This window comes from Lissotriton vulgaris, chromosome 2_1 (assembly GCF_964263255.1).
Source record: "Lissotriton vulgaris chromosome 2_1, aLisVul1.2, whole genome shotgun sequence".
Lineage (NCBI taxonomy): Eukaryota > Metazoa > Chordata > Amphibia > Caudata > Salamandridae > Lissotriton > Lissotriton vulgaris.
In genome coordinates, this window is record NC_141687.1 from 531,081,652 (window position 1) to 531,108,621 (window position 26,970).

Genomic DNA, 26,970 nt, shown 5'->3' on the forward strand with positions numbered 1-26,970 from the left:
GTGAAGGTGTATGGCTGCAATTGATGTGCTATCAGTGTCTTTGCGCAAATAGGTATCTTGCAAAGGATGATGGGTTGTATTTGTGGGCCCTTTCATTGTTGCATTAGTGGGTGTGGCTTTTGTAGAATGTTTAGTGGGTGTGTTTTAACCCCTCCCCTGCTGATGACGGACCCACTCCGTCATCAGCTACAGTTGAGCTGTGCTGATGACGGAGCGGTTCCGTCATGGCCCAGTCGCCGCGCCTGCGCGGCGCTGATTTCGCGCCTGCGCGGGCGTTCTAATGAGCGGGGCGGGTCATGACGGAACCGCTCCGTCACCAGCATAGCTCAAACGCGGCTGGTGACGGAGCGGCTCGGTCACCAGCATGCGGCCGCCGCGCGGCCGCCCCGCCCCTTTAGCGCTGCGGCGGAATAGCCGCCGCAGCGAAGGGGATAAGGGGTGGGTGTGACTTGGGCCCTCTGTTTGCATGTGGCCAGGACATTGTTTTCCTATGATGTGTGCACAGGAGACATGTTTTGTGGGGTTGTGTGACTCCTTTGCACTCTCTTTGTGCTGGTTTCGGGTTTGTGTGCGCTTTATTAGTGGGGGGTGTGCAGTTCGTTTTTGTTGTTGTTGCTGGCTCATAAGGGACGTTTTAGGGTGTTCGCATATGCTTTATTGAGTGATGAGCGCGTCGTATTTGTTGGTGCAGCTGGCTGTTCGGTCCGTTTTCCAGGTGGAGGTTCATGTATGTTTCATTGAGGGGTGTGCATGTCGCATTTACTGGTGTGGCTGGCTGTTACGGTCCGTTTTCCGGGTGGGGGTTCGTGTATGCTTCATTGAGGGGTGTGCGGGTCGTATATACTGGTGCGGCTGGCTGTAACGGTCCGTTTTGGGGGGTGTTCGTGTACGCTTCATTGAGGGGTGTGCGTGTCGTATTTGTTGATGCGGCTGGCTGTTACAGTCCGTTTTCCGGGTGGTGGTTTGTGTACGCTTGATTGAGGGGTGTGCGGGTCGTATTTACTGGTGCGGCTGGCTGTTACAGTCCGTTTTCCGGGTGGGGGTTTGTGTACGCTTCATTGAGAGGTGTGCGGGTCATATTTACTGGTGCGGCTGGCTGTTAGAGTCCGTTTTTGGGGGGGTGTTCGTGTACGCTTCATTGAGGGGTGTGCGTGTCGTATTTGTTGATGCGGTTGGCTGTTACGGTCCGTTTTCGGGTTGGGGGTTCGTGTACGCTTCATTGAGGGGTGTGCGGGTCGTATTTACTGGTGCGGCTGGCTGTTAAGGTCCCTTTGGGGGGGTTCGTGTACGCTTTATTGAGGGGTGTGCGGGTCGTATTTGCTTGTGCGGCTGGCTGTTACGGTCCGTTTTCGGGGGGGGGGGTTCGTGTACGCCTGATTGAGGGGTGTGCGGGTCGTATTTGGTCGTGCGGCTGGATGTTATGGTCCGTTTTCGGGGGGGGTTCGTGTACACTTGATTGAGGGGTGTGCGGGTCGTATTTTCTCATGCGGCTGGCTGTTACGGTCCATTTTTGGGGAGTTCGTGTATACTTGATTGAGGGGTGTGCGGGTCATATTTTCTCGTGCGGCTGTCAGTTACGGTCCGTTTTCGGGGGGGGTTCGTGTACACTTGATTGAGGGGTGTGCGGGTCGTATATATGTTGGTGCGGCTCACTTATACGTGATGTTTTCCGTACGAATCATGATTCATGCGCGACTACGTTTGCCCGTACAAATCGCGTACTTGGTCCCTGGTCTGGATCGTACTTGTTAGTTTGTACGGCATGTTTACAAATCGTACAGTTTGAGTTACGATGCCATTTCGTACGGGTCTTCCATTATGGTTTGTACGGTTCACTGATATTCGGACGTATTTTCGGGATACTGATCGTACTATGCAGTTCGGACGGTCTTTTACCATTCGTACAGAGACGGCTACGAATACGAGTCGTACGACGTTTTTTTATCCCGAATTGGAATCGGGCCCTCATTGAATCGATCAATCAATCAATCAACATTTGTAGAGCGCAGCACTGTTACCCCTGAGGGTATCTGGGCACTGGGGTTCAAGGTCTCCGTCAAAAAGCCAGGTCTTATGGAACCTACCGGAAGCGGGAAGAAATGGACAGAAAAAGGCAAAACAGAGGGCAAAAAAAATAAGCCAGCAGAAATGCAAAACAGAGGGCAGAAAAATGAGCAAAAAAGGTAAAACAGAGGGCAGAAAAATGAGTAGAAACGCAAAACAGTGCAGAAGAGGGCAAATCCGAAGCAGAAAAATGAGCAAAAAAGGCCAAACAGTGGGCAGAAAAATTAGCAGAAAAAGTCAAAATAGAGGGCAGAAAAAGGAGAAGAAAGGTAAACAGAGCAAAAGAGGGCAGAAAAACTAGCAGAAAAGGAAAAATAGAGGGCAGGAAAACAAACAGAAAAGGCAAAACAGAAGGCAAAAAAATGATCAGAAAGGGCACAACAAAGCAAGAAACGAACAGAGGAAGCACACACAGAGGGCAGCAGGTAGACGGACAGCAGATGGTAATGGACTGTGGGCAAGCTGAACAGGAGAACTGTTGCAGGGGGAGCTGGCATAAGTACCTGCTCAATGGGGTCGCTCTACAGCCTTCATTGAGTAAGTCCTGGGGGAGGGCAGGACTTGCTGGCTGGAGGAGGGAAACAGCAGTAGGAGGGAAATGGTGGTAAGAGAGAAGAGGCAAGCGGAAAAAGGCAAAACAGAGGGCGGAAAAATTAGCATAAAAGGCAAAACAGAACAGAAGAGGACAAAACTGAGGCCAGAAAAACATGCAGAAAGTCAAAATGAAGAGCAGAAAAACAAGCAGAAAAAGGGTAAATAGACACAAGAAAAGGCATAACAGAGCAAGAGATGAGCAGAGGAGGCAAAAACAGAGGGCAGCAGTCAGCAGAGGATAGCAGACTGAGGGCAAGCTGGACAACAGAACTGTCGCACAGGGAGCGGGCATGAGGACGAGGACTCAGATTGTTCAATACTTTACATTATGAAGTGCCTGTACATATTTCATTGAATTAATTCTTCTCAGTTTTATGTAGATGGTTTTAATGTGTTCTAATGTAGATATTATATTTTATGTGCTTTTATGGTCAAAGTTGACCAAATAAAGTTTATTATTGACTGACTAAGTTGGGTAATAAAATGTCTATTATTCAGTGCAAGATGCACAAAAGGTAAATATGTGCTTTATAACTGCAAGGTATGTTATGTAATGTACATTCCTAAACACCCAGGCACTGCACCAAATTCACAGATATAATTCCAAATTTAAAATTCCGGGGTACAATCATCAGATTCTCTGGCACATTCTGAACTACCCAAGACTAGATAAATCATCCATAATACAGTACAAATACCAAAGCACAAACATCATTTACAGAAGCACAGCTTCAAGTATCTAGACAAAGCTTGAAATACCCAGGATCAGGTGGACTAATAAACAGGCAGAAGGTCAGATGAGCCCAGGTGCACCAGTAAATGTTGTCATAGCACCAGATTCTCAAATACCAAGCCAAACATCAGGATTTAAGCAAAATACAACAGGTCACACAGTTATTTCCTAGTTAGAGGCATCATAAACCTCAGCCAACCAAGACCAGCCCATGCGGAGGTATGCCTTCATAAGGCTCATATACAGTCTCAAAAGCTTATTTCTTTATTATGTTCAGATACCGTCTCAAATGCTTATATCTTCATTATGTTCAGATACAGTCTCAAATGCTAAGTGCCCAACTGTGCTTTCCCTTGCACAGTTGTATCCTCAAAAGTATGTCCAACCTCACTCTTTCACAACTGTGTGCTCAGCAATAACTACCAGAACACAGTGGAAGGTATAACAGATTATTTGACATTTTAGTAGGCAAGAGCAATCAAGCAGTGTATCATTGCTCTATGTAGGGATGCAAGACGCTATGGCATAGATGCATTAAGAAGACACAACCAGACCATTTTCTTCTAGAAGAAGAGACTTTTGGATTCAGGTATAAAACTGTATTTCTCCAGTAGCATGAAAGCCAAAACTTCCATGTTCCATTGATACATTTAAGCACTGGGGTTATTTATCAAATAGACTGATTACTGACTCCCCCTAATTGTGTATCACCTGCACCATCCAACTCATAAAAAGGGTAAAAGAGGGAGGCCATATACTGTTTCTGGGATTCTGCTCAGGAACAGAACTATGCTTGGGACCAAAGAATGTCAGCATGTAGGGACTGAGTCAACCATGCCTTCTCAGTGTCCATGAGCCCGGGTCCAACTAGCTGTAGCGCCTCACTTGCCCTCCTAACCTTACCAGAGAAGCAAGCAAATTGGCACCCCAGAGCACAACATTCTAGACCATCTCAGGAAACGAGGTAACAGGACACCCTTTTGCCCTCTCACTCATACCATCCACAATAAGATAATCAGGAGACATGAAGGATGTTTAGAATATTTATTTAAACGATTGTGCTCTAAAATACAGTATTGATGCCCCAACTAGAAAACAAATGCATACCAAAAATATTGTCAGCATGGTCAATGAACCATATACCATAAAAAGCCCTGTCATGTTATAAAACAGCGTAGCCTAGCCCTCACATCCCCCTTCTACTGAAACTAAATGATTATATATCAAAGATCGCTGGGATTATTGGCTGACCCTGTACCTTAGCATACACAAATGGACGTTCTATAACTCACCTGATGAGGGCAATCTTGTCCCGGAACCCTCGCTCCGAGATCGTTCTTAAACTCTTGTGCTCAGTTACATGACAAGACAATATCACAAACAGCAGCTGTGTTCTCGTGTTATGTGTAGGTGCCAGTGCCTGAGAGAATAACTAGGGTCATTGTTGTTTGACCTTGTCTGTGGTTTTCAGACTAATTCCCAGGAAAAGAACAGAACACGAAAACATATGCAGGTTCTGTATGAAAGTACAATGTAGCACAAAAGCAAGCGTGTTTAAATAGTAGCGTTTGCAAAATAAAATGCGGCCTACAATGTGCACAATTAGGCAAGCATAGGGAAAACTACAATGGGCCATGCTAGAAACACACAACAATGCCTGAATGTTAAAGATCTAGGAATGGTCTACAGGAGTCAAGATAAAGTGGGCTCTCCTTAGCAGTTTTTAAATCTCGCCTAGTGACACAGCGCATGTGCTGCGCGTTTTCCGAGATCTATTGTCGTTGATTTTTTGGCGGAAGGGGGACAGGAGATGTGCACGAGTCTAGACAGGCGATGTGCATATGTTCGGCTCGTGTTGTTTGAGAACAACACACGCATGGCGCGCTTTCACTCTCCTAGTTTGGATCTAATCAGAAATGCACACAGGCAGAGAGAAGCCACCTCGGGGACAGAGAAGCCCCTCAGGGCCGCGTTGTTGCTGAAGGCCCCTCAGAGCCGGCTGGGCAGAATATTGCTGCGTTGTAAAGGTTTAAACAAACAGCTGTCGAGAGGTTGCTGGAACGGGCACCAACCACCATGGGATTTTCGATGGGCTCTGAATGTCAGTGGCTGGCTGCAGCTTGTGCGGTTTATAACAATCTGTGCTAGTTCTTCAGCGCGTTGCTGCGCTGCACTCATTTGGAAGTGTGAATGACGGAAGTTTCGCTTTGGCACTTTCTCGTTGTGATACCAGTAGTATTGCATTGGCGGCACACCACTTCCTGTCCTAGGCTGCACATGAAGTGTGCTGAGCCAAGCGCAAGTGAGCTGTATTTTGGAATTGAACTAGGAAAAATTAGACCTGTGGCCAGGAGGAGTTATACATTGTAGTACGTACCAGGCCTAAAACATGCAATTGATTTTTGTACACGCTTTAGTTCTGCAGCTGTTGAATGTTTTTTGCAGCTTGTTTGAAGCAGCAGTGTAGACAGAGTGACTAGCAAAGACACCTTAGAGAGGAAGTGTGCCTCTTGTTGCACATGCACGAATATGACGTGAACAACTACATTTTGGAGGAAAGGGCAAATCACTGTTCTGTGAGAATTGAACAATTAAAGTGTAAATTCGTTTAAGGCCTCTGAAAGGCATCCATTGTGAAATTTATAGCCTCATGGAGTCTTTTTCTGTTCTTTTGTAGGGTGAGGTTTGCACTACATCCTTTCTTACCCAGCGTATGTGAGCATGGCACATTTTCAGGTCCATATGAACTTTTTTGTAGATTCTCAGTTGTCCAAGTGGACAAATGTTGCTGAGTAGGAGCAAAGTTAAAACCCCGCCTCATAGGGATGCGGTTTTGTCTTTCTAAAGCCTGCATTTGATGGTATATGGCCTGTCCCCAATAATCCTGATGGCTATAGACCTAAAAGTGTGCTTCTGTAGTGTTGTTAAGTGGTTTATGGGGTCGCCGCTGCATAGGTTTCCCTAGTCTGTTGGTTGGTCACGCATTTCCTCTTGGTAGAAAATCGTGAATTAATCTTGTGATTGCTCAAGTTGAAATCTGCAGCCCTAACGTCAAACCATTATTTTGACCTACCACGACACCTGTTTTTGAAAGATGCTTTTCCTTTACATCCTATCTTATCCACTTTTTTCTGTTTTTGGATATGATGTCTTGGTTTGCGATGGTTGGACCTGGCATTTCTAAATCCTGCAGACCGGGGGCTCCGGTTGAATGTCTCTGTTTTATTTAATTCCCTCAAGTAATCTATATTAAAGAGTTCTATTTTTTATACAAAAAATCACCACAAATACAGGTATATGGAAAAGTGTATTGGGTAATTCCAAAGTCCAGCATATTAAAACCCCCACCTCAATAATTAAACAAACTATAACCTAATATTTTTACATTTGTTTTCTATCAAAATTCAGACAACCACACACACTCCCTCACTTAAATAAAACCTATAGTGGCCTTACATTTTCTGTCCCCTTCTATATCTTATTCCCCAACGGTAAACCTATTTTAAAGCAACTTCCTTCCCTATCTGCCCACAGCTGCCTCTACTGAGCTGTACTGTCTTCCATCCAACTTTTTTCATAATTCCAAACTACTTCAAAACATGCCATAACAGAAGTAAGGTTTACCCCAAATAACTCAGACCTGTTCCATCAGAAAAGTCTGCAAATTTAGTCAGACATAACTTAACCAGAAAACCCGAACCTTAACCCCACAGTAGCAGAAAAACAATATTAGGCAGATGTTGCGGACTGTAATAAAAGACTAAAGCTTCCAGGTGTACAGGATTTTCAAAAAAGAGGCTGCCCTGCATGCAGGGGCCCCAGCTCTATGTCCCACTAAGCCCCCACTAAGCCCCCCTGCGACCCCTAACCTAGTCCCTTCCCCAGTGGCACAGTGGACCGTGTAACCAACCCAAAAAGCTGGGTAGTGAAGATTTTACCTGGCCTACACTCCTCCCAGGGATGCATGTTATCTCACATTAAGCCTAATGGTGAAATGTTAAGTCCTATATATGATGTGCTTGGAGGGATTTCGCGAGATAGCTTATTCATAGTATATATGGACGCAGAGCAGGAATGTTAATGGCTGTATATCGGGCCTTGGTGGGAAACTGCTAGGGTGCATGTTGCTGCTTTTGACATACTCTTTGATGGGCCTCTCTGTCCACTGGAAGAGGGTAGCCTTCTTCTCCGCTCAATCAATCAGGTGTTTGTTAAGCGCAACTACTCACCCGTTAGGGTCTCAAGGCGCTGGGGGGTGGGAGAGTCGTAGGTTCCAGTTCATCAAGGAGGGGGTCTGTCGAAGAGCTAGGTTTTGAGGTTTCTTGTGAAGATGGGGAGAAATGTTACCAGTCTGAGGTGGGGCAGAAGGTCTGGCCGCGCGGAAGGAGATGGAGCGACCTCCCGATCTGGTCTTTCTGGTGCGGGGGACCATGGGGTAGGAGAGTTGGGCTGATCGTAGGGTCCTTTGGGGTGCGTGGAATTTGAGTCAGCTGTTCAGGTATGCTGGTCTGGTGTCGTGGAGGGCCTTGTGAGCGTGATTTAGTATCTTGAAGGTGACTCTAGCTTCGATGGGGAGCCAGTGGGGTGTGCGCAGGTGCTGGGAGATGTGGCACTGTCTTGGCAGGTTGAGGACCAGTCTTGCTGCAGCATTTTGGATGTTCTGTAGCTCGCGGGTGAGGTTTTGGTTTATTCCAGCATAGAGAGAGTTGCCGTAGTCGAGCCTGCTGGCAACCAGGGCGTGAGTGACGGTCTTTCTGTGTTCAAGGGTGATCTATTTGAAAGTCTTATGTATGAGGCAGAGAGTGTGGAAGCAGGAGGATGATACAGAGTTTATCTGGCGGTCCATTTTGAGGTCTGAGTCCAGGATGATTCCCAGGTTACGTGCATGGTCCGTGGGGGTGGCGGGATTCCGAGGGTGGGGGGCTACGAGGTTTCGTTCGAGGTGTCGGAGTTTGGGCTGATGATGAGTACTTCCGTTTTGTTAGTGTTTAGTTGTAGGCAGCTGTTTTTCATCCATTTGGCGACGGCGTCCATGCCTTCTCGAAAATTGTGTCTGGCGGTGTTGGGTTGAGGATAAGTTGGGTGTCGTCTGCGTATGACACAATGTTGAGTCCTTAGGTTCTGACGATGGGGGCGAGCGGAGACATATAGACGTTGAAGAGCGTAGGGCTGAGGGAGGACCCCTGGGGGATTCCACAGATGGTAGGTGTAGGGTCCATGAGGAAAGGGGGGAGTCTGAACTGCTGCGTTTTGCCAGAGAGGAAGGAGTAGATCCAGTCGAGGGCCTTGTCTTGGATCCCTGCGTGAAGGAGTCTGCGTATTAGGGTGCGGTGAGAGACTGTGTCAAACGCCACTGAGAAGCCGAGAAGGATGAGGGCTGCTGTTTCTCCTTTGTCCAGTAAGGTATCAATGTTGTTTGTTGCAGCAAGGTGGGCGGTTTCCCTACTGTGTTTTTTTCTGAAGCCGGATTGGGAGGAGTCGAGGATGCTCTTCGATGAATGTGGCGAGTTGGCTGTTGACGGCTTTCTCGATGATTTTCGATGGCTACGGGAGCAGGGAGGTGGGTCTGTAGTTTTTTAGGTCGGTGGAGTCTGTTGACGGTTTCTTCAGGAGGGGGTTGATCTCAGAGTGTTTCCTGTCATCAGGGAATGAGGCAGTTGCCAGGGAGCGGTTGATGGTGTGGCAGAGCATGGGTGCAATGATGTCGGCAGCTCTGTTGAAAATATGCTGGGGGCAGGGGTCCATGGGGGCCCCGGAGTGGATTAACTTCATTGTCTTCAGGGTGTCTTCGGTGGTGAGGGCTGTCCAGTTGTCGATCGCTGGCTTCAGGGTGTCCGGGTGGTTGGTGAGGGTTCAGTGTGTTGGTTGTCTTCGTCAAAGTTGTCATAGATGCTCTTGATTTTGTGGTGAAAAAAGGTTCTGAGTTTGTCGCAGAGGTATTGTAAGGGAGGGATGTCGGTGGGCTAGCTTGTGGGTTAGGCGAACTCCTTGATGATGTTGAAGAGTTCTTTGATGTTGTGAGCAATGAGAGGAGATTCTGTCTTCAATCGCGTTTTTCCACGTTTTTCTGATGTATTGCTGGTGGGCATTGTTTTTTTTTTGTTTGTTTGTTTTTTAAAACCTTTATTGATGCATTCAAAGTAGTACAAGTGCAGGCCCACAACCACAGGGGCCGGCCGCAAAATCAGCAAAGCAAATTAGAATTTATACATATATCATCGACTCTGGCAACAGCTGCGAGGAAATTACAGCGTATGATAGAATGCGCCCCAGTCCAAAGGATAAATCAAAGGTTTCGTTTTTTACTTTTTTAGAGAATCAGTAGTGGCAATACTAAAAGAGGCGTCACACCATACTATAAGAAGCAATAGGAGATGAGGGGATGTGCCACGCACTGCAGTCAAAAACAGGTAACGAATAATACAGCCTTAGTCACGCAACGTCTGCAATAGACAGACAAGGAGTAAAGTTTGATGCATTAGCAAGCGATCTAGTGCGAGCACAATCCAAAAAACCCCATCTTAGGAAACAATGAAGTAAAAGTTGGGATAGACGCCCAATATAGCAAGGAGTGACAGAAGGAGAAACAGCTGACCCTACTGAGAAGAGGAAAGGAAAGGAAAGGGACCATAGAACAAAACAAACTAAAATAACAAACCCACCCCGACACCCACCACCCTGCACCCCTGTAATGGCTACGGCCTACCCCACTAACAGCATGCCTGTCGCCCCGGAACTTGCCCTAAAGAAAGGAAAAGAAAGCGGAGGAGGGGAACAACATACACACTCCCGATCTCCCTCACCTCCCGCCATTAGTGACCTCCCCAAGACATATTAGCCACTTTGTGAAGCAAGTATTGAGCCCCAACTTGGGGAGGACATCAACAAAACCACCCGACTCCCGTAGCGATATAAAGTACAATCCCGGCACAGATCACATATCTTAGCAAACCCCAAAAATCAAAGTCAACCCTGACCAGTACGGATCTTTACGAAGGCCCTTGTCGCCCAAGCCACAGTTACCCTAAGGAAATCGAAGCGTTCATAACAGTTCAAGTCAATGGAATCAGATCGGAGAGAGGATACAAGATTGCGACATCCACAAATCCAGAAAAGGAAGATGAAGAAGAAAAGCAATCCTCTCCGATTGTCACTGAAGAGCTGTTTGTTGCGACCTTTAGTAACGATGTTTCGCAGATCAGAAATCGAGTGGGGAAAGCTGACGATGATCATAGGTGCGCCCTCTATGAAGCCAGAGTCATCAAAGTGGGCTAATCAGGCTTCCGCCTGGGTGCCTCAAGATGGTTGGCAGAGTACTCGGCAGGAACCACAGTTTGTTGATAACATGTATGAGCATCGTCATCCGGTCTCAAGCAGACGTTGTCCAGCGTTACAGACATCCGAGCGTACATGACGGTGATTTGGGAGTGGAGCGCCCCAATAGCGGCCATTACTGACCTCACTGAGGGTGTGCCGTCCGTCCCCTCCATCCCCTATCGCAAAGAGACGAAGCAGGATTCGAACCCCGGACACATCTCCGAGGCGCCATGCACACCCAAATCCGATGGCAAAGCGGGCGCTCTCAATCCTGGCAGAATCAGCAGCTTCGCCACCCGCGGGGGCCAAGCCCGTCAACCCCGTCCCCGAGCAGGGTCTCCGGGCGTCGGACCTCCGACCGCGGCCACCGATGTTCACTTGCGCCACTGTACTGTGTCCGTAGGGTGAGCCGATAACTGAGTTGCCAATCAGAAATGTAAAGAATGGTCCGAGTTCGGGAGACCGGGCGCAACCCTGGTCCCACAGCTGATGTCGATCAATTCTAACCCAGATGGGCTAGAAATCGAGGTCCCGGCGTCAGCCCTGGAGTAGGCCAAGAATAGAACTCGACATAACTTCGTCACCCGGTAAGTTGGAAAGCCTGGGATTGCACCGCAGGAGTCAGGAGCACTTCATGCGTGCGGGAGTCCGGCGGGAGGAAGGATAGATCACAGGATATACGAGCTGCCGGCGGAGGTCAGCGTAGCCGGGAGCTTATGTGGCCATCTTGGTTCGTAGCGTAGCTCCTCCTCCGCTGGTGGGCATTGTTGGCGACTCTAAAGTTGTTTTTGGCTTCTGTGGATTTGGTATTCCTCTAGGCCTTTTCTGGGCTGCGGCAATAACGTCTGGACTCTCGAATTTCGGTAGTGAACCATCTAGCTTTCTTGGCGTGGGCGTTGTTGTTTTTCTTGAGGGGGGTTACGGGGTTGAAGCTGTCGGTGATCCATCTATTCAGGGTTCGAGCTGCAGTGTTGAGGCCGTTGTTTTCCGCGATGGTTGGGGTGGAGTTACTGAATGATGAGGTTAGCGGGTCGTCTGTGATTCTGGTCCAGTTTCTTCATGGGAGCAGGTGCTGGTGTCTGTGGATGGTGGGTGTTCTGAAGGTGAAGTGGACGCATTGATGGTCAGTCCATGGGAGTTCGGTGGTGTGGTTGAAGGTGATGGAGTTTCCTGTTGTGAAGAGGAGGTTGAGGGTGTGTCCTGCTGAGTGCGTGTGTTCGGTCACCATCTGGCAGAGTCCAATGTTGTGGAGGTTGTCCAGGAGGGATGTGGTGCTGTGGTCCAGCTGGTTGTCGAGGTGGAAGTTGAGGTCTCCCAGTAGGAGGTAGTTGGTGGACGTGATGACATGAGGAGAGATGATGTCCATGATTGAGTTGGCGAAAAGTCTGCAGGGTCCTGGGGGTCAGTCGATGAGGGTTCCTCGGAGGGTGGAGGTAGGGCTGGCCAGTATCTTGAAGTGAAGGTGTTCCATCAGGTCTGTGGACTCGTCAGGGAGTGTGCTCAGGAGGAGGGCGGATTTGTGGACGATGGTGATTCCTCCTCCCGGGCAGGTGAGGCAGTCCTTCCTGGAGATCTTGTATCCTTGGGGAATGGTGATGGCGATGTCCGGTCCAGAGGTGATGTTGGTCCAGGTTTGGGTAAAAAATGCTACATCTGGGGTGGTGCTGTCGAGGAGGTCCCAGATTTCTGTGGCACGTTTGTGGAGGGATCGGACGGTAAAGAGGATGCATTGCAAGGTCTTCGCTTCAGTTGTGTTCTTGCGGGCTGGGTCCGTGGTCTTGGCGGTGCTGCAGGTATGCCGGCAGCGGTGACAGCTGAAGGGTACGTGGGTGTTGGCTGGTGATGCTAGCTTGCATTTGTTGTAGCAGTCTGGGTTGAGAGCTTGGAGTGCTGCTGGGTCGTAGGATTGGATGTGCAGAGATCCAGGGTTCCTGGCACTGGTAGCAGTCATGTCGCGGACGGGCGCAGACAGGCTTGCCTTTGGTGTGCCGTTAGCGCAGCCGCTGTGCGGCTGCGCAGCGGGTGCCATTAAGTAGGGGTCGGGGAGGGCTGAACAGATGGGAGACGTGGAGGGGAGCTGGATTGGTCCGGTCGCACTGGTTGTGCTGGTGGTGAGGGGTTGCCAGGGCAGCAGCTGCAGGGAAAATGAGCTGAATAAGGCAAAAAGAAAAAGGCAACAAGAGAGAGAAAAGTGCAAATAAGGCAGCAAAAGTGCAAGAAAGAGTGGAGGAAAGACACAGAGGGCACAGAAGGAGAGTGAAAGAGGAAGGTTGAGATGAGGGTAAACAACGAGTGAAAAAGGAGGAAAGACACAGAAGGAGAGTGAAGGGGAGAGCTTGAAATGAGGAGAAAACGACAGAAAATGGAGGAAAGACCCAGAAGGAAAGTGAAGGTTGGAGATAGAAGTTAGGAAAAAAAACAAGTGAAAACTGAGAGAATAAGCGGAGCCAGAGAATGGAGACAGAGGTCCACTGGACCACAGGGAATGAGGCGCAGGTGAAACCTGCGGGAGGAGGAGGGCCTTGAACACTAACACTATCACTTAATGGTGGAACTGCAAGGGAGGGAGAGCAATTTCACTGACAATGAGTCAGTGGTCCTGCTCCTCTGGTGTCTGATCACTTGACTTTGTGTTCACTTCGCTTATTTTACCTACACAAAATAATGCAAACCCAAAGAGCACTTTACACTAACGTCTATATACTCCATTAGATTTCTCTCCCCAAGCAAACTTTGAACCTTAGTGAATACATCCCTGCTTTTCCTGGCTCCCCAAAGAACTTGGCTTGCTTCTTACCTTAAGATTTATCTTACTTTACTAATGTTCAGAGCATCTCCTCCAATCCTCAAAAGGTCCAATCAAAGTGGTAACCTGCCAGCCTCAAAGAAAGAGGGAGCTTTGAGAAGTTACAAGAAGAAACTGAGGAATTCTTAATTTGGGTATCAAAATTCTACTCGTGTATCCTCTAACATAATTAATATATGTATACTGAGGGGATGCCAAAAGAACATTATTCATCTCTACTCTCCCTTGAGGCCCAAGTGCTGAAACTGAACTTTTTTAAATCATAATGATTTGAACATTGATAGTGACTTGTCTTAAATGTTGTTCCTTCTCAAGGTTTGTGACAAGCTCAAGTGCTTTATAAGGCCAGTTCTATCAACTGAAGATGTCCCTCAATTCGTGTATTATATCATCTGTTCTCTAGAGGCTCTAGGCTCTTAATCAGAATCCTCTGCATTTCAGCACCTTTCATGGAACAACAAACTTGCCAGTGCTTGCTTGCTGGTACCAGTGCCTGTTTGCAAATGCCGATAGGAAGGCCGAGCTTCACACATGCCCTCTAATTAATATGGGCTTTAGTAGTGAGCTTCGCTGACAAATCGCTTTGTCTGGAGCTGAGAGAAGAGAAACAAGCATTTGCAATGCAATAGGTCTCGCATTTACACAAGTTTGAGCTATTGACATTGCAAAGATGCCTTTTATTTATTTTTTGTTTTAAAAACATAAATAAGAGGCATTGTTATTTACAATGTCAATAGCTGAAACTCTCATAACTGCGAGGCCTATTGCATTGCAAATGCTTGTTCCTGAGGGTATCACCGTCTCGCCCAGCCCCCATACCTTCCCCATCTTTATTTCAACAAATAGTATGATTGTACAAGCACCTCATCCTCTTTTCTCATCCTCCCCTCTAGACCCTTCCAAAGCTAACACTTCCTTCCCACATTGACCTTTTACTTCCCCCTCCCCTCCATTTTAGTTAACGAATGCCCCCTCAAACTCTAGGCTGCTCTAGTGACCCAGCATGGCATGCAAGTATGTTAAAGTGAAACGATGGCTGTACTACTGCGGCAGTCACATACCAAGATTACACCTGGGTTTGGGGATTAACTTAAGTATATATAGTTTATTCAATCAAAAATATTGACTAGAGTACTAAGGAAAGAGGGCGAACATTATCTATGTTAGAGGTGTATTGAAATAAAGTCGGTACTGCTTTTTAAACTCAGCCTTAGCATTTATATTCTCGTCATGTTTGTTAGAACAATAAAAATAAAGAAACAAATGATAAATCTGTGGCTAAAAAGCAGACCTCTGGACTAGACACATTAACCCTCTAAGCTATGCATCATCTGGCACCATAAACACCCATTATTTACAGAGATTTAGAGCCATATTGAGGCATGAAGTGCTGCTACAAAAGCAACACATCATTATTACCTTATGATGTGGGCCTCCTGGCCCTGTCTCAAGACGCCTGAGATGAATTCTGTGCTCAGCAGAAAGGCCCAGGCACTAACAACCCTGGTGGCCATGTGACAACCATAAGTACATGGATGGACAGCTTGGACACAACACACTCAACCTGAGGTAAAATTGCTGCTGGGACTGGTAGACCCAACAACATGGAGTCTGTGCAGGGCTTTAAGTGGGATGAAAAAACTGGGGGAGTCTCTCAAAGGGGCATGATGAATGTAATTAAGGGCGTGTCTTAAAAACAAATAAGCTAAATATTTGCATTTAGCACAGTGTGCCGCCCGACTTGTATTTTGCTGTTCCTGTCATTGCGTCCATATGTATGATACAAGTCACATCATATCTACGAGTCAGGACTATTGGCTTTGCCAATGGTTGCTAGTTGCATAAGATAAATAAGCAGCAACTATGGCTTGTATATAATATTGAAAAAACTGCCACTCACCGCCCTGGTGACACCACAACAATGTTGCTGCTTCTGAGTTTCAAAAAGAGAACGGAAATCGAAAGAGAAAAATGACTCTCTTTAAAGGATGTCCCTTCCTCTACAACGCTCACCACACACACATCAATGTGCCTGCTGCCACTGCCATCTCGGAAAAAAAACAACGGACCGCCTGTGCCACGGCTCAAAACAGAGCCCGCTGGAGACCCGTTTCGAGGCCCCAAGAAAAAACTGCCGGTGCCCATACCCGGTAAGACCTGGCCCACTTAAAGCACTGAGTCTGTGTCTCGCTTTCTGTCCTGATCGATGGAGCCTCTACAAAGATCTGAAGACTGTCATGGCTGATGTCTGCTGGAGGAGACACATTCTGAAACCCGACTTGATCTTGCTAAAGTGAATTGTTCTGATTCTCTGGCACCAGCATGTTCCAGAAACAAAGTGAACTGTTCCACCATTGGGGTAAATTTGGCAACCATTTACTGACTAAGGGAAAGGAGACCAGGAAGTAGTTTAAAGGTTGATATTGTTCCACATTCATTGGACCTTGTCTGCACAACACAGGGTCACTGCAACATTCACTCTAAGGCGTCGTGATAACATTATCGCCGCTTTAGCGTCCGTTTTCGGGCAAAAAACGGCAATAATGTTATCGCATGATCAGCAAGGTCACGCTATCGCGTGAATCCTTGCCTCAGCGCCTGTTTCCTTAACCACATGGCTGCTAGGCGTTTTCCCGTCCTGCGCTGAAAAAAAAAAATGACCATTAATCATGACGAGCTGGCCTTGTCATCCGCGCACGGCAGGTAAGCGCCATGACGAGCCCAGCTCGTCATTAGCTTCGAAGGGGTTAACGCCCAGCATCTCACCGCTAATGAGATGCCTAGTAGGCTTTCTGCAGTAAAATACCCTTAGGAATGTCGCTAACACGAGCTACTCCTATCAGCAAGCAGGGCGCAAACACGCTTGGCGACGATAATAATATCGCCAACCACGCTTATCGCAGCTTTGTTTACGCTTGCTACAGAAGTGACTTACAGAAGTGACTTACAGAAGTGACTTACCCATTACATCCAATGGGAGGTGGATTGTAGGGATGAGTCTGCACATCACTATCAACAAGGTCTTGATTTTCGCCATCATGTTATTGCTGGGTTTCCGGCGATAAGCGCACCCTTTCGCTGCTATCGCTGGATTTCCTATCGCATTAGAGATAGATGTTGCTGATAGCGTGCTATCTCTGCGATAGAATCCAGCGATAGCCGGCGTTAAGTTGTAACGCGCTAAGTGCGCTTAGCGATGTTTAGTGCTTCATGTTGCTGATATGCTCCCAAGTCCTTTCTGGTCCTGGCTGCTGAACTGAAATTAAGGGGCGCAGTGCTGCATCCAGGGGTCGTAAAGGGCAATCCAAGGGTTGCAGGCAAATGATCTGCATGCTTGCCACTGAGGGGCATATTATCAAGAACGGTGCTAAAATTATTGCCGCTTTATTTATTCCCATAGAAGTCCAGGTCCACACCAGAACCTGGGCTTCTATGGGAATTCACAAGGGCATATTATCAAACCCATTATCGCAGCCTTTGCGGCAGTTTCCTGCTGCTAAAGCGGCGATAATTTCAACGCTGTTCTTGATTATATGCCCCCGAGTATCTCATGAGGTACAACACATGCACGTTATCCTGAACTGGATTGCTATGGTATAGCAATAGAAAGATAACACTTTGATCCGAATTTGTCAATCAGACTTCTAAGTGAGTATGCACTGCAATGTTTTTTCATATAAAGTTTTTAAACAAACAAAAAAGATCTTGGAAAAAAAATCTTTATTGCTCTCTTCACCTTCGAGTTCCATCCAGCATGGCCATTTTGAGGAAATGCAGCACCCACCACACCCTTGCTGCCAGCACCTATGTGGCATTTTAGTTGGAACATTTGGAAAGCAACTCAATTTAATCCACGTTTGCACCGAAGGCGCAGTGGCACGGGGGGGGGGCGGGGGGGGGCGGGGGTCGAGAGGAGCACTGCACTTCAATTTTTGTTGCCTTTTACTGAGACAGAGGGGCAATTTTAGTTGCCTCCTTTAGGTCCGCCGTGTCCTTGCCACAATATTGGTATAGAGACCTCTGCATCGCACTCACTCAACCTACAGCTTGCTCTATTTACGCACTATTTGGGCTTACAATGCAGAATCTAATTACCTCATTTTGAAGGAGAGCAAATCCGATCGAATTACAGTCAATCTGTTGTTTTGAACAGATAGTGACTAAAAAAACTCTGCTTGTCCCACATTGTCTACACGTGCTAGAATACCTGGGTATCCAATGCACTCGTTTCTAGATTACTGGAGAATGGTATCTCTGCATCAAACATTAGAACCACAACAAAAGCTGATCCAAGGCCAAATATGAAATCGGGTCACATCTGCCTCGCCCCACTTCAAGCTCGGGATGAGCATGAGACGAGGACGCCGCCTACACAGGAGCTTCTCATATCTGCGGCTCGAGTCCCGAATGTGAAATGCATGCGTGTCGGTGAGAGGCCTGCCAGTCATCCAAGCTGGCGGAGCAGGTAGCCCGAGCTGAGCCGGTGCCAGGCCTACAGAGGTAGTGTATCGGCGGTGATCTCGCCAGGCCTCAGCAGCGACACTGAAACCCAACCCAACTAGGTCCTCTCGGAGCTCCGCCACAGAAGGCCCTTGTGAGTGCTTATCCGTGCCGGCGCCAGGCGCGCTTTCGGGGCAGTGCTGCTAATCCTCGTGCTTGCTGTGCTCGTGGGCGCGCGCTCCCCTCCAGCGAAGCAGCACACTGATAATGTGGCTGTTCACACTTCCATATGGCGTTGTGGAGAGTTCGTAATGGAGAGCGTGACCCAGTGTACCAGGGCTGCTTTTAAAATGAATAGCTGGGATTAGAGAACTTGATTTTGGGACAAGTGAACGTGTGCCTACTAGTGAGTCTGTGTGTTCTACTTGTGCAATCTGCGACCGTGCATGCCTCAGCGCTCCGAAAGGCACCGGAGCCATGTGCCTGCTCTCCAACCCAGCTGTCAAAGACAGGAGAGTTTGAACTGCACTTGTCGGTTTGACCGTAGCAATGTAGCCGGCCAAACTGATATGCGCACTTCAAAGTGAAGGGGCCATTCGTCATAGCTGCCAATCAGCAGCAATGGCTCACTGGCCCTGCCCAGCGATCTCTGTTTGGCAGAAAGCTGGAAAAGTAAAATGGTAATAAATCACTGCAGCACTGTGTGGGGGAGGAGTGACACGCCTCTGCTTGTGTGGAGGCACCATCCCTGGTGAATGGGTGTCAAAACTGACTGCAGCTTCCACCAAACTTTTTGTACCATGACAGGAACTACCATGACTGGAACTACCATGACTGTGGTTCATATCCTTGTACTGAGACAACTGCTGGGCCGGGTGTGATCTCTGAATCTGGCAGACTGTAGTCCATCAGTGTGGCAGACATAATATCCTAAATGCACTGTTTAGGACAGATAAAGCAGGTAACTCTCTCTGTAGTGATCAACTCAAGGCAGTACTTTCGTCTGTCTCCTCTTTTATTATCTTCCAGTCTCAGTATCTCTGTCTTGTTATCATGTTATCGAGAGTCTCCATTCCCAGTGTGTTGGACTTAGCCCTTTTTGTAGGGTCATCCCCAAACTTTTTGCCTTCCTCCTGTATTTTGTCTGACCTGTTTTTGTTGGTTTTATGACTCTGGGCACTTTACCACTGCTGATCAGTGCTAAAGTGCATATGCTCTCCCTATTGTAAATTGATGCATGGATTAGTGATTCCATGATTGGCTGGTTTGGTTTACGTGTCAGACCCTAGTACAGTGCACTGAGTGTGCCCAGGGCTTGTAAACCAAATGCTGCTGGTGGACTTACAGCAATGGTTGTGCCACCCACAGAAGCAGCCTGTAAAAGTGTGTCTCAGGTCTGCCATTGCAGCGCCTGTGTGCAGTCTGGTACTGCCATGCTTACCGGGCAAGTGCACCCACTTGCCAGTCCCTAAACCTTCCATTTTCTTCATATAAGATACCTCTATGGACGGCCTAAGGGCAGGGTGCATTGTAAGTATAAGGTAGGACAAGCCCTGATTTGTGTGGCCTGTCGTAATAGTGAATTACAGCCATTTTCGTTTTTCTCTATTGCAAGGCTACCTATTCCCATATGCCAGATTGGGCAGTTAGATTATTACATTTTATAATCCTAACTGACTCAGGGAACTAGGTAGAAATTCGAGTTTAGAATGCCTGAACTCAGAATGATAAAATACATCTTTTAGTGAAGTTGGTTTTAATATTCTGTGTTTGAAAATACCACTTTTAGAAAGTAGGTGTTTTCCTGTCTAACTATCCAAGCCGGCCTTTGCTAGGCTGTGTATTCCTTGTCTGGAGTTTGAGTAACAGGGGCTGGGCGATTCCAGGAGACAGGGTGAGTCAGCCCAGTGCTGAATAGAGAGATCTACTTCTAGATGGGTGGGAGGAGTTGCATCTGGGACCTGAATAGGGCTGTGCCTTTCCTCCACAAAGCTGGCTCCACCTCCTGTGGTGTGTCTGATGTCTCTGCCCTGCATTTTGAAAGTAAATAAGGAGTCATGTAAACAGAGTGCTCTGGGACTGACCAGAACTGGTTTGGACTAGGCAAAGGACTCTCTGCCTTCAGAGAACAAAGAGAAACTGTATATAAAAGAGGGGACCCAACCCCCAGAATTTTAGATCACTTTTGGGAAACAAGAAGAAACCTTTGCTGAGGAGCAGAACCAGAGAGACTGAGGAGAGACTATCCATAAGCTGAAGTGCTGCTTGGGGGATTGGCCTGCAGTGGCTGCCTGACTGCCAAAGAAAGAAGATAGGAACTTTGTATGTACTTTCATCAACTTGTATGGATCTCCAAGGGCTTGAGAAAAGAGATTGCCTCCTGCTAAAGTCTCAGGGACAACAGACTTCACCTCCAGCTCCCCAAGGGTTCGTTGGAAGTGCATATAGTTGTGCAGGACTTTTTTTTAGGAACTGCGTATCGCAAGGAGCTGGAAGCGCAACTCACGAGCAAGAAGCGTGACGCCGAACTGCTGCTGCCGCTTCACAACACGAAAGCGCCTCGCATCGCCGGAGAAAAGGATTGACGTCACAGCAGATGCCGCCGCATCACCGGGAAGCTTGTCGCAGGGCCTGTCGCAGCCCAGAAGAACCATTGAGTCATCGCAGGGTCCACGAAGCGCCTCGCATTGCCAGAGAAGAGGATCGACGTAGCAGCAGATGCCACTGCATCACCGGGAAGCATGTTGCAGGGCCTGTCGCGGCTCACATGATTGTCAAAGCACAACGCATTGCTGGAGAAGAGGATCGACGTCACAGCAGATGCCGCCGCATCACTGGGAAGCGTGTCGCAGGGCCTATCGCTGCTTGCATCATTGTCGAAGCACCGTGTATCACCAGAGAAGAGGATCGATGTGGCAGCAGACACCACCGCACCACCGGGAAGCGTGTCGCAGGGCCTGTCACGGTCTGCATCGTATCGCACCAAGAAGAAGATGACATCTTTATTTCTTTGAACCAAAACTTTATCGCATCATGGCCTTGCTCGCTGCTTCACCACGGAAGCGCAGTAAAGAAGCAACGCATCACCCTCCCTGCAACACTTTTGTTGTATTGCGTCACGCATCTTAAGGTACATTTATTCAAAGTGTCGCATTTTAAGATCTAAAGAGAACTAAGCTTATCCTACCATTTTAAGTTAAGTATTGTGGATTTTTGTCTTTATTGTGGTCTTATGTTGAATCTATATAAAAGATACTTATTTTTAATATACATTTTATGTGGTGTCCATCTGTAGTGTTGTCACTTGATTACTGTATGTGTTCACAAATGCTTTACACACTGCCTCTGAGATAAGCCTGTCTGCTCAAGCCAAACTACCAAGGCGTGAGCAGGGGTTATTTTAGGAGTGTACCCCTTACCCTGACTAGATGCAAAGGTCCCTATTTGTCACAGGTACCTACCTATGCCAACTAGAGACCCCCAAATCTAACACAGTGCTTGTGGGTTTCCTAAGTTTCTCAATTCGATATTGGCTTGGCCATTCCTTCCTCATTTTGGGAGATTACAATGTGGACTATCAATTGAAATGATTGATTTTGGGCATTTCACCTTTTTTGTGTGGTTATAGTTACGGTCTGTACAGTGGGTAATTAAGGTAAGTATAACAATTGATGTATTGTAGCTGAGAGAATGTGTGACAGTTGCTTTGATGTGGTATATGGGAGGGAGGTTGTTCCTGTGTCGCAATCTGTTGTTCCATTATGAGAAGGGGAGATAGGACAAGCATGCAATTAAGTGTGGGCCGAATGTTCGTTCCGCTTGTGGAATTTGTGGATTTTCTACAATTTCGCGATCCGCGAATCTCGCGAAATCGCAGAAAAATCCACGAATCCGCGAGCGGGACAAATTTTCTATAAAGCACTTACAGGGTTACAGCAGCAGGTGCCCAAGTTGAAGCTAATTTCTTTGTAACCATTTACAAAAGGGTTACAAAGAAATTAACTTCAACTTGGGCACCTGCTGTAACCCTGTAAGTGCTTCCTGAGCGGTGCCTCGTTGCCTACTTGCAGCTATTCTCTGACCCTACTCTGACCCTCGAAGCATGGTCAGAGAATAGTTACAATTGGGCAATGAGGCTCCTGTCACTAAAATGAAACCTAAGCAGGAAGCACTTACAGGTATAAATAAAGCAGGTGCCCGAGTTGAAGCTCAAATTCAGTAACGCATTATAATCAGCCCAAGAATCTAGTGAGCACGATCGATGCTAGGCAGGTGTGCTTTCTCCCCAAATCTACCGTCTACAAATAGCTGTAATCCGTGATGGAGGTATAGGCATCCACGAGTTTCTCGAGCGCAATCCCCCTGTAATTCCAGTGACCACGAGGCTGCTTTCTCCTCATCTGCGGCTCTGATCAGTCTCTGACCCTTTATAAACAAGAGACATGTGAACTCACATAGAAGCCCGGCCCCACACACACTAGGCTATGCAACCTCTACCCGCCCTTTCCCCCACTGTGATAGACAGCTCATCGAGGGACCTCGGCGCCTATGGGCACGGTGGCAAAGTTACAGACACACGTGCGTGTGCAAGAGGAAGTGATGCAAAGGGAGGAGTGGCAATATGGGGAGTTAAGGATGGAAGCATGGAGGAGCAGGGAAGAAAAGGAGAAGTGAGCAAAGGAGAAGGAAAAAAAGAGTCAAACAACAGAAGAGCGCCCCTGAATTCTAAAGATACCAGGAAAGGAAGGCAGGGAAAAAACAAATCAAGAACAAAACCTCTCCTAGGTAACACAATGATACAAAAGTATTATTTTCTTTTATTATTAGACAAAAAACTAATATTCATAACAAATTGGTGTCATCCATTTTTTCATTCTATATATACAATTTCTAGATTTACATATTTTATATATACACTGACCCCCAAAAACAAAATGTCATTCATCCATCTGGTAGTGCCACACATCCTCACATGCGTCAAGCATACCAAAGACACCCAAACCACAATGAAGCAAAATTAGACAAGATATCACAATAATAACTGAAACAAGAAAGGAATTTTTTACACACACAACAATACAACAGAAGAAGGCACCAGCGTGCGTTTCGGAGTAGGACCCGTGTCCACAGTTCCTTCGTTATGGCGCAGTAGATATAGTTCTATATAGGCAGAACTTTCCTTAATGTTTATAAATCAATCAACTTAATACAGCAAAAAATGGGTTCTCAATCTTGAGATGCAATCAACATGATTTTCATTAACCGCATCGCTGCTGCGGTGATTTTTGCGCTGTGCGGCTGTTTTCAATTAACCGCGATACATGACGAGCTCAGCTCGTCATCCGCACACGTCACCCGTGGCTGATGACGAGCTCAGCTCGTCATCAGCATCGAAGGGGTTAAAGAAGAACTTTCTTCTGCCCCATACCAGTTCAGCTGATTCTATTGCTGAACTACATGCATGGCAGTTGCCACATCTGTGGGTACCACAGATGGGCTGACTACCAGTGATGGACTTCTGAAGCAATGGACAGGTGGTGTCAAACTTAGAATGAACCAAGTGGTTGCGTAGATTTTTATTGCGGCGAAAGACAAACAATGGTTTGGGCATAGGCGAGTCCTGGGTACCAGAGTTAAGAATATGCCATTGTGAGCATATGATTTGACATAACTGGTTGTTGATATTAGAATGGTGAGTCACACATACTAGTTTAGAATCACTGCTCTCATTTTTATTCTGTAGTAGGGCATCTCTAATGTAATATTTGTCCCTCTTGTAGGACTCTTTAATGAGTCTAGGTGAATATCCTTGTTTAAGGAGTTTGCTTTTCAATTGTTCAGCATGGCTCTCAAAATTACTTATACTCGTACAATTGCATCTTAACCTTAAAAATTGGCTGAATGGGATGCCATCTTTTTGGCTCCGTGGGTGAAAACTTTGATATTGAAGCACGGTGTTTCGCGCAGTTGGTTTAGTATATAGCAATTCTTCAATAACACCCTCAGTGGCCTGAATCCATATATCTAAGAATTCAATCTGGTTCTTGCTTGTGTTGGTACTGAACTTAAGATGGGAATTACATAGGTTGAGCCAAAGAGTGAATTCGATAAGCTGTTCTTCCGGTCCACTCCAAATAAAGAAAATATCGTTGATGAAACGATGCCAGTGGCAGATTTTCTCGAAAAAGGGAGCGATCTCATTGAAAATAAAATGGTCCTCAAATTCGCCCATGTAAATATTGGCAACATTTGGGGCACAAGCTGCGCCCATACTAACTCCCTGAATTTGTTTGAAGATGGACTTATTAAATTCGAAGTAGTTTTCTTGAAGGACTGTGCTAAGGCATTCAAGAATAAAAAGATTATCCACATGGTTGTTGTTCCTCCCGAGTGTTTTTTAACTGCTTCCAACGCCCCCCATCGGGGGATGTTGGTATAAAGCGCCTCTATGTCCATAGAGACTAAGCTATCAGAGTGTGGATTAAATGCAAGTCCTTCAATAAGGCTAATGAGATGTCCTGTGTCTTTAATATATGCTGGAAGAACATATACCATTGGTTTTAGAAATTTGTCGACATACTTAGACAAAGGTTCAGTAATTGAACCAATCGTAGAGACTATGGGTCTATAAGGTGGTCAGGTAGTGCTTTTGTGTGTTTTAGGCACCCCATAGAGAACTGGAATACTGGTATAGGCCTGGTTGAGATATTCGAATTCTGGTTGACATAACATACCTCTATCTAAGGCTCTATGTGTAAAAAGTAAGATGTCTTTTTTAATCCTTTTACCTGGGTAAGAATTGACTCGCAGATAGTGCTCTGGAATACTGAGCATCACTTCAATTTGTTCTTCATTGTCCGTACTGTTCAATGCGACCATCCCCCCCAAAAAAAGAGGACAAGGTGGGATATTTGGTGTGATTATTGGGGGAGAGAGTGCATATCTATGGAGTTTGAAGACAGTCAGAAGAAAGGGTGTTGAGCGGAGGAAATTGGAAATGGGAAAAAGGGAGAGGAGAAGGAAAATGTGGGGGCAGTGGTGAGGGAAGAGGAGGTATGAGGCAATGGAGTTGAAAGACAATGACAATAGGAAGAGGAGTGTTGGTGGGTGAGCTTCGGGGAGGGGAAAGGGTTGGAAATGGGGAGTGGAAAGGTGATAATATTGTATGAGGGGGTAGTTAAAGGAACAAATGGTGGAAAAGGCATTGGTGGGGAAATAGTGGAAGGGTGGAAGATAGGTGTTGGCGGAGAAGGAGGATGGGTTAAGATCGGAGCAGGAAGGATTACGGGAGCAGTTATAAGTTGGAAATGGGCCAGTTGATTGAATGAGTGGAAAGGAAGAATTGTGGGAATTGGATAGCTAGGGCTGTTGTGAGGTGGCGTGATATATTATGGCTCTAGCGACATATTTAGACACTTAAAACATTCCCACTTTTAATTGTAAGCACATTTCAGCACCTTCTCTCATTTAATATCGAAATATGAATGGTGAAACAAGGGGCTACTCTGGGTTGTGATATATGGTTCTGATGCCAGTGCTTGTAAATCCTCTGACAGAGTAAAATGATGAGACTTTACTAGACTTTCCACTCGTAGGGAGGAATCTGTCGTGGAAGAGGTTAGCTTTACGTTAGTTACAGTGGTAGTTATTGAGGTGAAGTGACTTGGCAATAGAAAATACAGTTTCTAAACTTTATTATTTCTAATTATAAGAAATGGGGTTTAAATTCCCCAAATCACTTTGTATTTGGGCAAAATCTCTCTCACACATATTGAGAAACACAAAAAAATTGGACCACGTTCCTTTCACTGATAACCATGATGCAACTCAAGGCATCTGAAGCATCAGTAAACAATTACCAAGCTTGAGAAGGGATGCTGGGAAAATGCTTTGACAATATCCAGGGGTTGCTGAGAAATCTAAAGGCGAAGGCCTTTGAGGCAGAAATCAGTATCTGCCTATGCATCAATGCCTGGATCAGCAGCGGCTACCCACAAATTTCTCTTTGGAACTCTGGCACCCTTCCCTGCTATCCAAGTCTCAGAGGTCATGAAGCCAGAAGTAGGGAAAGAAAGTAAATAGCTCTGTACCCGCCAGGTTTACATTCTAAGGTTTCCGCCCCTTAAGACCCTCAGGAGCCAATAGGAGTCTGCTGCTGCAGTGCCAAAGGTGGGGAAGCCATCAAAACGGTGATGCCAGTAAGGTCAAAAGGTGTTTGAGGTCACTTCATCCACACCTAAAGTTTTGGTGATTCTAATCCATGAAGGCCTGTTTTTGAAAATGGTAAATGGTTTGAAAAATTAGAATGAGATAGATGAGGGATGACAAATGGATTCAGGTTAGGGGCCTTTACCTTAGCTAGAGTAGGGCTGATTCTTCACGGTTTGACATAAACCAGGCTTCTTTTTAGAACGTTAGGGGGCATCGACGTCGTATTAACTCGGGCTCAATGTGCCATCCGTTGGGTCATATGTGTGGGTCAGGTCCTCCTGACCAGCCTGAAGTAGAGTTCATTTTATGGAGTACTTGGTTTGAAACAGGAAGGATTCAGAATAACAATAACATTTCTACTTTTGACGTCAGTGCATTTTAATAGGGCTGGAGTGGGGGTTAAGGGCATCGTCGAGGAAGGGATGAAGACGCATAGGTGGGACCCTGGATGTGGACAAAGAACGGACGGATATGGTGCAGCGGCCGCGAGGGCGTGCGTGGGAGGCGCTCACCGTGTGCTAAGGTCAGGACGGGAATGCGCTTTCCGATTAGTCACTGGCCTCGGTTTGCTGTTACCGAACACCCCGGCCAGCCTCTGTCCACATCAGGCCCGGCTCCAGGAATTTTTGTTTGGGTGGGCCAAGGGCGCATTTGGGTGGGCCACTGCGGGCTCAATGTGTCGCTTCTGGAGGTAGCCTACAAATAAAAAAAACTGTACTCCTGCGTGTGATAGAAGGGGATAACAGGAGATTCAGGGCCCTCCATTATTTTCCAAATCTCTTTCTAATCGTTAACACTCTCAAAA